This window comes from Pongo pygmaeus, chromosome 6 (genome assembly GCF_028885625.2).
Source record: "Pongo pygmaeus isolate AG05252 chromosome 6, NHGRI_mPonPyg2-v2.0_pri, whole genome shotgun sequence".
Lineage (NCBI taxonomy): Eukaryota > Metazoa > Chordata > Mammalia > Primates > Hominidae > Pongo > Pongo pygmaeus.
Genome location: NC_072379.2, coordinates 33,220,158 through 33,232,427, shown reverse-complemented (window position 1 = coordinate 33,232,427; position 12,270 = coordinate 33,220,158). Strand labels below are relative to the sequence as shown.

Sequence of the window (12,270 nt, the reverse complement as noted above, 5' to 3'; positions counted from 1 at the left end):
TTATGCTATCTATTTCACTGAAGATTTCTCCCTTCATATGTTGTATCTTTTTTTAGATTATCTCAAGATGGACTTCACCTTTCTCTGGCGCCTCCTTGATTAGCTTAATACTCAATCTTCTGAATTCTTTTTCAGACAATTCAGGAATTTCTTCTTGGTTTGGATCCATTGCTGATGAGATAGTGTGATTTTTGGGGGGTCAAAAAACCTTGTTTCATTATTTTAACAGAATTGTTTTTCTGGTTCCTTCTCATTTGGGTAGGCTATGTCAGAGGGAAGATCTGGGGCTCAAGGCTTCTGTTCAGATTTTTTGTCCCATGGGGTGTTCCCTTGATGTAGTACTCGCTTCCTTTTCCTAGGGATGTGGTTTCCTGAGAGCCAAATTGCAGTGATTGTTATTTCTCTTCTGGATCTAGCCACCCATCACAGCTACCAGGTTTGGGGGTAGTACTGGTACCTGCACAGAATCCTGTGATGTGAAGCATCTTCAGATCTCTCAGCCATGTATACTAGCACCTGCTCCAGTGGAGGTGGCAGGGGAGTGAAATAGACTCTGTGAGGGTTCTGCAGACGTTTGATGTGCTAGTTTTGTGGTGGTTGACCTCCTGTCAGAAGGTGGTGCTTTCAAGAGGGCATCAGCTGTGGTAGTATAGGGAGAATCAGATGGTGGGCAGGGCCCTAGAACTCCCAAGAGAATATGACCTTTGTCTTCAGCTCCCAGGGTGGGTAAGGAGGAACCATCAGGCGGAGGCAGGGTTAGTCGTGTCTGAGCTCAGACTCTCACTGGGCAGGGCTTGCTGCAGCTGCTGTGGGGGATGCAGTTGTGGTTCCCAAGTCAATGGAGTTATGTTCCCAGGAGAATTATGGCTGCCTCTGGTGTGTCATGCAGCTTGTCAGGGAAGTCGAAGAAAGCTGGCAGCTACAGGCCTCAACCAGCTCCTATGCAACCCAAAAGTCTGGTCTCACTCCTACCACGCCCCCCGCACCCCACCTAATGCACGGAATTTGCTTCCAGACAGTGGGTTAGTGAGGCTAAGAACTTGCTCCAGGCCACCAGACTCCCAGCTGAGAAAGCAAGCAAGGCTTTTGCACCTCCATGCCTGTTGAGTCTGCACACTGGATTCGTGCCCTCCCCAGAGTTCTGACTAGGAGACATCACATTTGGTTGGAATTGTTACAAAGTTTAGCTGGATGTTTCCTTCTCACTGTGGTCTTTTCCCAGTTCTTCCGGGAGCCCTCCCCAAGGACCCCTGTGAGACAAATCAGCAATGGCTTCCCTGGGGCCCAAAGAGCTGACAGAGCTTTTCCTGCTGCTTCCTCTACCCCTGTATTTCACTGAGCTTTCTAAATTGACACAGTTCCAGGTAAGGTCAGAATCTTCTCATGTGATCCAGACTTTCAGTTTCCCCAGTGAGAGTGTGGATGATCTCCATTTCCCATTTTCACAGTTTGGGCACTCACAGTATTTGAGCTGCTTTCTGGGTCCTGCAGGAGCAATCCACTTCCTTCAGAGGGTCTGTGGATTCTCTCAGGTTTCCTGGTATGTTTCTGCAGTAGTTCTTGGAGAAAACATTCATGATGCATGTCTCCACACGCTGCTCTGCCTGTGCCAGTGGGAGCTGCAACTTAACCCTGCCTCTTATCCACAATTTTCACTCCTCCAAGATTTTAAAAAACACTTTTAATGGGAGAAACAATTGTAAGATTCATGGAGGGGGACCCAATAGAACTGAGCAGAGAAACTCTATACACCCTTCATGCAGTGTCCCCAGTACCCTGAGGATCAGGAATTCATCGGAGGGACTAATGAGACTTTGAAATTGTTATATTCATGGTTGTAGTTTATGACAGGAAAATGATGGAAGGCAAACTTAGCAACGGGAAAAGGCATATGGTGGGCATGGGGTGGAATCTGGTAGAAATCAAGTCTAAGCTTTCAGGTGCTCCTTCCAAGGAGAGAAGTATGGGGTGTGCTTAATTCTTCCAACAATGATGTGAGACAACACATGCAAAATTCTGCCAACCAGGGAGGCTCAGGTGAGCCTTAGTGTTGAGGGTTTTCATTGAGAGTTAGCTTTATAGGGATATAGCACCTGTGTGATTGATTTCAGTTACTCGAGCTTCAAACCCCCATAGAAAAAGCAGATTTTCATCCTAAATCACAATTTTACCATAATTTATCTGGACAAATGGGAAGAGTGTGGCTCAAGGTTTCAGGCATGCCGAAACACTCTTATCAGACAGGATTTTCCAACAGCTTGGTCCCTTTGAGCCAACCAAAATCCAGTTCAGAAAATAGGGCTTTCTTAAAAATGTTTAGGGTCTGAGCATCTAGACCTGCCCAGTTTACTCTTTCCTGAACCGTCTACAATCTAGGTTTTCCTATTCCATTCTAAGTTCTCATCCCATGCACACAAGTTTTCTTCTTTTCCTTGTAAAATCTTGTATTTTATAATGTTTGTCTTGCCATTGGCATAGCCAAAAATATAAACATTCAAAAAGCTTGGGCACTGTGCAAGCCCTAGATTTGAATCAACTTTTCATAAAGTCCTTGTCCATTTTCCCAATGCAAGTGAACATTCTGCATCAGTAATATCTTTTTCTCTGAAATATTAAAAACTGTACTCAGCAGAAAATACATTATAAAAAGATGATACTTTGTCATTATCAGAATTGAGAAAATCTTGACTTAAAAGAGCAAACTACAGTGTGTGCCAAATAGTGCAGACAAAAAATTGAGTTTGTACAAAATCTACTTGTACCTCAAGCTGCAACTTTGTATGATTCCTCCTTATTTGAAAACCAATCCAGAGCCTCCACACTCTGGATTGCTTTATATAAATATTATTTTTAAGTTTGACTGGCATAAAACTCTTGTGCCTGGTAATTTTTATTTATTGTGTTTGGACTTAGGAACCTAAGATGTAAATTTTCTATTGGGAATTTAAAGACTTCAGCTTTTAGCTCATATTTAAATCCACTTCCACACTCACTAGGATTGAACAATTTAAGATACTTTTAATATATTCTAATATAAAAAACAAAACAAATGACTTCTCACTTAAATAATTACCATACTATTCATCAGCCTCTATATGGACTTGAGATAGGCAATAAATTCTCAAATACATTGACATATGTGTTTGATACTCTATAACCTAAAATGCCAATCAAGATTTCCTAGAGAATAAATATCATTTTTGCTTCTCATTAAAGTTCTCACAAAAGTAGTTCAACTGATATGTAAAATCCTTAATTTCATATGTAAATGAGCAGTCATAGTTTTTAAGAATAACTTCAATTAGGCCACAATATGTTCTACTTGGGGTTGGGGCTTTATGACATCTTTAATGATTGAAAATTTTATCAACCTTTTTCTAGTCCTAATATTATGTAAGATAGAGCTATCTAAACACATATATGTATACATGCATGTATAGGTATGTATATATATGTGAACATGTATGCATATTAAACATACACTTTTCCTAGATTGCTCCTATCACTCCAACAGAGAATTCTTCTTTAATAATCGGCAATTTAGCATTTTTAGTTTATAAGTTCTTGGTGCATGTTTTCCCACTGCCAATAAAATACCCAAATTTCAACAAATGGACAAAATAAAATATTAGTGTCTCAGTACATACCAATATTGAATATATAATAATCAGAGTTTAAAATATATCAACCTTTACTTTCTTAAAAAAAATTCATAATGTGTTATAAGACAAAAGAAAGAATTTTTCTTCAAGAAATTTCATGCCCTGCCATGTTCTTGTAATTCACATACCAATTTATATAAGGTTCTCTCTTAACTATAAGAAAATAAAAAGCACAAATTTGTTTCATGGTTTATAAGAAGGAGTCACCTGTGTTCCCATCAGTCAGTATATTCAATTTCTTCTAGTGACACATGTCTCTTCTCCCAGGCCAGGGGAGTTGTGAGGCAAGGCAGGGCAGAATTACTGTTCAGCTAGAGAGTATCAAAAATGAAGAAATCCTCCACTGCTGCTTTTCTTACCGCTGCTCCTCCTCAGCTGTCTTCCCTGTGGTATTAACTGTGAAATGAGCTGGGCTCACCTCAGACCCAGGAGAAGGAAGAGGGAGTTGCATGATTTTAAGGAAAGTGTCAGAAGAAAATATGTTCTTACTTAGATGTGGAAGTATAATGTGCATATGAATAGGGAAAGAGCGTTTCATGTAAACATGTAACATTTTCTTAAGGTTAATCAGGAAACTGACATATAAGCTAATATAATTTTGAGAGATAGATTTTAGAGTAGCTTTCGATGCAACCAACACTCCAGAAACACACAGGCACACAGAGAAAAAAAATAGTACCATCTTTGGCTTCATGCACATCTGAGGAAGGGAAAAGGGTGTTAAATTCATTTAATATAATATCATGCATCCATTACAAATGACCACATGAGTCTAGGTTGTCATGGAAATATATTCATAGAATTACATCTGTGGTAAGAATGTTTCAAAAGAGATGCCTATTATGATTTCATTTTACTGAATATATATATGTGTGTGTGTGTATATATATATATATATATATACATATATATGTGAATACTTACTGTTTTGGTCCACTCTTGCATTGCTATAAAGAAATACAAGAATTTATAAGAAAGGTGATTAATTGGCTCACAGTTCTGCAGGCTGTACAAGAAGCATGGCAGCATCTGCTTCTAGGGAGGTCTCAGGGAGCTTCTACTCATGGCAGAAGGCAAAGGGAGAGCAGGTGTCTCACATGGAAGGAGCAGGACCAAGAGAGAGATGGGAGGTACCACACACTTTTAAATAACCAGATGTCATGAAAACCTTATCACAAGAGCAGCAGAAAGGGGATAGCACCAAACTATCAGAAAACACCCGCAAGATCCAATCACCTCCTGCCAGGCCCCACCTCCAACACTGGGGATTACAATTCAACATGAGATTTGTGCGGGGACACAGATCCAAACCATTTCACTTACAAGAGAACTCAGGAAGGATTTCACAGTGAAATTATTCATGGATTATAAGATTGTGTGATGGTTAATACTGAGTGTCAACTTGACTGGATTGAGGGATGCAAAGTATTGATCCTGGGTGTATCTTTGAGGGTGTTGCCAAAGGAGATTAACATTTGAGTCGGTGGGCTGGGAAAGGCAGACCCTTAATCTGGGTGGGCACAGTCTAATCAGCTGCCAGCATGGCCAGAATATAAAGCAGCCAGAAAAACATGAAAAGACTAGATTGGCCTAGCCTTACAGGCTACATCTTTCTCCCGTGCTGGATGCTTCCTGCTCTCAAACATTGGACTTCAAGTTCTTCAGCTTTGGGACTTTGACTGGGTTCCTTGCTCCTCAGCTTGCAGATGGCCTATTGTGAGACCTTGTGATCATGTGAGTTAATAATCCTTAAGAAACTTCTGTTTACTTATATATCTGTCCTATTAGTTCTGTCTCTCTAGAGAACCCTGACTAATACAGACTATATGGATTATTTATTTAGTTTGTAAATTTATTAATCTGATTAATGTTTTATTTACAAAAATGTAATTTATTAGATTACTAAAACAATAATCTGGAAGTAACAGCTAGTTTTTAAAGAGAGAGAAAAGTGTTAGCATGAAAATAGAGGTCAAAGAATGAGTGGCATATTAATATGCTCATGTGTGTTATTTATGAAGATAGTATAAAATCCAATCTATCTATGAACTATTTATCATCGATCTATCTACACCTATATAACTAACCATGACCTTTTACTGCACAATGGCAGAACACATATTCTTTTGGGTGCACAAGATACATTATTAATTTTAACCAAATATGGGCCATATAAAGCAAATATCAAACTTCAAAGAATTGCATGGCTTCTCAGTATTTTATTTAACCATAGAGAGATTAAGATATAATTTAATAGCAAAGGTGAATAGAAAATCCTGACATATTTCAATATTATTCGACACATTCATATTTGCAAATAACTTCTGGTATAATTTTTCAGTGCTATTTGCTCACCTTCACACCTAGTATAAAGTTCCAGCACGCTACATACTTGCTCTGCTCAAGCTTGAGGATAAGGAAGACTGCTGCAGCTGAGGAATCTTTTCATCAAACCACATGGGCAAATGATTATTTTTTATGTAGTCAAGGGGAAGGCTCTATTGAAACTTGTAAGTAATGTTTAAAAAAGGAAAAAAAAAGCTTGCTACCCATTATTTTTTCTTTAAATGTCTGTCCCTTGTTGTGTAGAATATTTTAGTTTGTACTAGCCAAAATATGTCAGGGAAATAATATTCTTCTATACAGCACATAAATATATACTTTTGGTGTGTATTGAGGGATTGCATGGATAACACATAGATGTTTATTTTACCAACCACAAAATTGTAGAATTTAGCTGGGACATCAATAAATAAGTGAACCCAAGGTTATATTTGTATGTACGCAATGGACCTTGAAGTTATGTCTGCAAATGAAGACTTTAGAAGTATTATAGAAAATTGTCAGTCTATTTTTTTACTTAAATCGAGATAACATTATTCAATTTTGTATGGGATAAATAGCATGTATATTACATAAAAACATAATATCATAGAATAATATTCAAATACTACCCATAGTTGACTCTTATACATATATGCAAGATTCATAGAATCAAAGGGTTATCAAATTTCACTTCCAAAGGAGGAGTGACATCAGACATGTAGTTTAAGTGACACATTTTATAGCTGGAAAACATATGATTTATGCAACAAATACCTCACCAATGTCGCACATTTATATTCTGATTGTAAAGAAAGTCTCACCTAAAAAGGCTTTGTTACCTTCAGTTTGTTATTTGAGGAAAGTCCTCTTTTAAGTCCTTTTGTAAAAGTTCTTTCTCATTTATAGTGCACCTGCAGAACGTCATCTGTGGTTGTAACATAGACATGACATGTCTCAACTTATTTTAAAAAGGATATGGTGATTCACTGGCCAGTAGTATAAAAAATTGGCCTACCAATTAAATTCAAGATAGCTTTAAGTCTATTTAATAGACACAGTATAAATGAATTACTACCAAAATCTTAGAATATTATACCTTAAGTATTCACTGACTAACCGTGCCAGGCAAAATTAATTCTTATGTAATTGAAGCCAACAGGAGTAAAACATTGGCTAAAAGTCAATTTGTGTGATAAAGAGGAAGCTAGGAGTCCCAAACAGCTTTTAGTGAATGCTTTTTTGCTTTTTTTCTATCGTTGCTGAAGCTAAATGAGCAAGAGATAAAAGTCAAATACGTGCAGACTATATTCTCCATGTCATTGTATTCTTTTTCTGAAACTAATAAATTGGACCGTGAGGAGTGTTGCTGAGGCTATATCTTTACTCCTCAGAATAAGTGAAAGAAAAGATAGAAACCCCCTGAGTTCAGGTCGATTTGCACAGCCAAAAAAAGTGTTTCCTTTTACTGCATTAATGATTAAAATTGCCTCTACTGATTAATTATATTGATTAACTTTATAGAAATTCATCTATCAAATTCACAGTAGGTTGTGAATTAAAATGGAAAACTCTTGGAATAATGTAAATGGACTGGATGGACATGGGGCAACTTTAAATGTATGTATCTATTACTATGTGTGTCTAGGTTAGGGCTTCTCAACCTCAGTACTGTGGATACTTTTTTGCCAGATAATTCTCTGCTGTACAGTCCTGTACTCTGTTGCACAGTCTGATGAACTATGGATGTTTAGCAGCACCCCACTAAATTCTAGTAGCATCTTCTTCCCTCAGTTGTGACATCCGAAGTGTCTCCAGACATGCCCTGGGGTGGAGTGACAAAATTGTCCTATTTGAGAACTATTGCCTACGTCTTCTTTCTGAGTCAGTACAGCCTGGATTTGTGATATTTCTAGCTATGTCCAATTCCTGTTTTTTTTAATTGTTTTTATCATAATTATTATTTTAATGGGATTGAGTTTAGAGTTATCTCAATTATAAGACTTCTTTTCATGCCCAGCTTGTCCTTTGACCAACCTAGCTTCCTTCATGTATAATTTTTCTTCAGCCAAATTCACACTGTCTGCACAATTGTGTCTGCGTGCCTCAGTTCTCCCACCAAAGGTCTGATCTTTTAAACATGTCACCAATTCTGATGGCCTGTGTGGCTGGGCTTTGCAGAGGACCCACATCGCTGTATGTCTTGTGTGCAGAGCCTTCGAGACAAAGTGGGGCAGCCTCAACTATCTCCCAAACTCGCTGCACGACCACACACTGGCCATGTTTTGCCACATTTCCCTGTGGAGGGGGCTGATGTGTAGACTGGTGGTTCTCACACTTTAGAGTCAATCAAAATCAAATAGAGGCCTTGATAAAACACAGATTCCTGTGCCCCAAGCCTAGATTTTCCAATTCTCTACGTGCTGGGTGGGACTGAAAATGTGCATTTCTTATCAGCACTGCGGGATGCAGATGCTGCTTGTCAAGAGCCCCTGGTTTGGAAAAACCCATCTGAGTCAGGCAGGTGGATTGTTCCTGTTCATAGAGAATATGTCTAGCACTTTTAATAGTTAAACTCTTCAATGGCTAGCATTAGAACAGAAGTTAAATGTGAAACGTCATAGCTCAACTAATCTCTGTGAGGCAACACCGGGATTTAGATTTAAGTAAACACTTTTAGATTATTTATTTTTGAAGAATTAGGGAATTAGATAATAGGCATTATATTAGCACTTAGCGCAGATATCTTATTCTGAAATCTGGGGTCTGTGTCCTAGCATATTGCTTGCTGAGCCTGGAAGTGAGAGTGAAACATTTGTAGTGTCCCTTTCTCATGAGGCAGCATTGCCCATGTAGGCCAATTAATATCTGTTGAAGTGCTGTGATTCCCCAAAGAGCTTGCTGCTCTTGTTATTGTTAACTATAACTGATGCTACCTGGGATCACTGCAAAGCTAATACTGTTCACACAACTTATATTTAAAGAACATGGCCAGGCGCCGTGGCTCACGCCTGTAATCCCAGCACTTTGGGAGGCTGAGGCAGGCGGATCACCTGAGGTCAGGAGTTCAAGACCAGTGGCCAACATGGCAAAACCCTGTCTCTACAAAAATACAAAAATTAGCCAAGCATGATGGTGTCTGCCTGTAATCCCAGCTACTGGGAAGGCTGAGGTGGGACAACCACTTGAATCCAGGAGGCGGAGGTTGCAGTGAGCTGAGACCACGCCATTGCACTCCAGCCTCGGCGACAGAGAGAGAGTCTGTCTCAGGGGGAAAAAAAAAAAGCACTTACCACATGCCAGGTGCTTAGCATTTAACTATTTTAGCAACAGAATGTGATAGATACTATTATTACTATTACAATTTCATTTTGAAAAAAAAAATAGTTTAGTGTAGAGAGGTCCAGCTTCAGACCCAACAACTCTGGTCATTAACTTAATTTCAAAACTGGAGAATTAATTTCCTCTTTAGTTGTTATGTGAATGATACTATACTTTAGGGGACTGTTCTATTTAGAAATCGGCACTACCAAGGTTTATCTGGTCTCTGAAGCTCAATGTGGGAGAATAGAAGCTATCAGTATACTCTACGCTCATCTTATTTTTCATGAAATAAGTGTAAGATTAGTAAGAATAAAGTAACATTCTTGGAGAACATTTTAAGCTACTTATTTTTCCAGGTATGAAAAAAGTTACATACTTTTCCTCGTATGAAAACATTTAGAGAAGACATAAACTAAAATTGGCAGGTCCACGTGCAGATTTTCATGTCTCTTTTTATATTGAAACAGAAAAAAATCAAAAGAAAAATAATTTTGAGAGAGAGTAACATGGGTAGTGATTTTTGTTGCCTCCTCAGGTAACATGAACTAGCACACTGTCTTCTTTCCTATTGCCCCTCCCTGAAGATAACACCAGCAGCAGTTGCTTTTCTGCCAGTAGTGATCCTGCTGTTTCCTGCTACGTCCCCAAATAGAACGTAAAACCCATGTATTACTCCTAGAGTCAAAGACTAACAATATGTGGTTTATTTCTAGGACATCTTTAAATCTATGTCTAACACCATGACAAACGGGTGCGAGGGAAGAGGTATTCTTGTATCCCTTATGATATTTAGTTCTGGTTATGACGTCTTGAAAAGAAGTGAGTTGCAAATGCTTTATTTTGATTATTGCTCTAGTCTGTGTATTGCTGATATTCTAGCACATTCCAAATATTGGAAAGATGCAAGAAATCCTGTGTGGTGGCCTCACGGCATGTCACACTATAAAGTAACCTGAGCAGTCTAGAATCCTATTTCAACCTGTAATGTCCTTTGATGATTCTTCTCCTTACTTCTTTCCCTATCCACCATGGCTTCTACCTTTAAGGAGTTCACAGTCTGGCAGTACTTCCAGCAGGCTGATGTTCCAAGCAGAGCCAATCTGTGGGCCTGCTCACACCCCTACTTGCTGAGCTTCATCAATATTCTGGGCTGACAGTTTTCAAAGTGTACCTGGATCTTCAAGATGTTTCAGGAAGTCTGCTATGCAGAACTATTTTCAAAATACTATTTTATTTCTTTGTCTTTTTCATTCTCTCATAAGTGGACAGTTTCATTCTCTCATAAGTGGAGAGTAGTAGTTTACCAGAGACTACACATAGTATTACAACAGATTGACTGCAGAAACTCATTTGGCAATAAAGCTATTTTGCATTAAAGCCATATTTGCCAAGTGTAAAGCAATGCAACTCTTCTTAGTATATATATTTTTACTTAAAAATATAGTTATTTATCATAAAATATTTATACTAACCTTTAATGAGTTTATTTTAAAATAAATCATTTAATGCATACATTTTAAATTTCTCAGTTTAATTTCTAATATGGTTAACATTGATACATGCATCTGTGAATTTTAAGATAGCAAAGGATTACTCTCATCAAAATGTCCAAGAAGAACTAACATTAGGCATCTATGTATAGATTCAGATTTTCATTATTGATTTTCAGTGTGTAGGCCATTTTCCTATTTCTAAAATAAGCATGTTAATTTGCAGACATTGACAATCCTGGCAGCTGCTAATCCCAAAAAGCTAATTCCAAGTATTTATTGCTTTGCAGGCAGATAAATGAGACTTTTTTTGCTCACCTGGAACTTCAAAAAGTGCTTACCAGAGACTGTCTCCTCACTGCTATTTCTTATACACAAAATTCTTGTTGGCTTCCTGACTCAATACTTTAATTTATAGTTATCTGGTAATTCCTCTTAAGAAACTCTCTGCATGTTGGTAACAACTGTCTATCCACTTCATTCAGTCCAAATAGCAGAGAGCAGCTGTTGTCATGAGGAAAGCAATAAGCTCACATAAGCCTTCACCTTATACCTCCTGAACAAAGTACTTGTGGCTTCCAGAAAATACAATGATTTCAGAGATGTCTTCTTAGAAATAACAGATACAGAAATGGAAGAAGTGCATTCTATTGCATTGCCAACCAATTGCTGCATTATAGATCTCACTAAAGCTCAAAGCAACCCTATGAAACCAATTTTGTCATCCCTAGGCAGAATGAATAATGAAACTGCGAGAAGTGAAATAAATTGGGTAACTTTTCTCTCCCAGTAAATTGTGATGCTAGGCTGCATATCTAGTTCTGGTTCACTTCTAAATCCACCTTCTTTTCATTATGCACTGATTTAATTATATTCAGGAATGAAACCAACTAACCCATGAGAAAATATTTCTCCAATAGTAGCTAAACAAATAATGTTTTATAACAATAAAGAGCATAGAGAGTTTGTTAATAAAGTGTTTACTCATGTAATCACAGAGGCCAGGGGCAGAATTTTAATAGTACAGAATATTTTCATAAGTCCCACCTCAATCCCAAATGCTTCCCTCACACCAAAGTAATGGTCACTCCATCTGCCTTTTTCATGATCACATTCTTTCTCCTCGTTATAATTTCACCATCCATAGATTATGGTTAATTTATTTGACTTTTGCTTTTTTCACCCAACCTCTGGCATTTTTGTCATCATTTTGTAGTATACTATTCTATGAATAAACTACAATTTATTCTATCCAATTGTTAATGAATATTAAATTTTAGGTAATTTTAATTGATTACAAAGAATATTATTATTAACATTTATGTTCACTATTGCTATTAACATCTATCCTGTTGCACAACTGCATGTGGTTTCCTGTTTTTTGAGACAGAATCTTGCTCTGTCGCCCAGGCTGGAGTGCAGTGGCACGATCTCGACTCACTGCAAGCTCCACCTCCTGGGTTCACGCCATT

At 37.9% G+C, this 12,270-nt stretch overlaps 1 long non-coding RNA gene across 1 annotated transcript; it reads left to right on the top strand.

Annotated features, from left to right (window-relative positions):
• Window positions 1-1,056: 1,056 nt before the first annotated feature.
• Window positions 1,057-11,584, top strand: LOC134739817 (uncharacterized). The gene is made up of 3 exons (XR_010126850.1): window positions 1,057-1,364; window positions 7,509-7,604; window positions 11,089-11,584. It is a non-coding gene; the product is annotated as an uncharacterized LOC134739817 (long non-coding RNA).
• The last annotated feature ends 686 nt before the right edge of the window (window positions 11,585-12,270 follow it).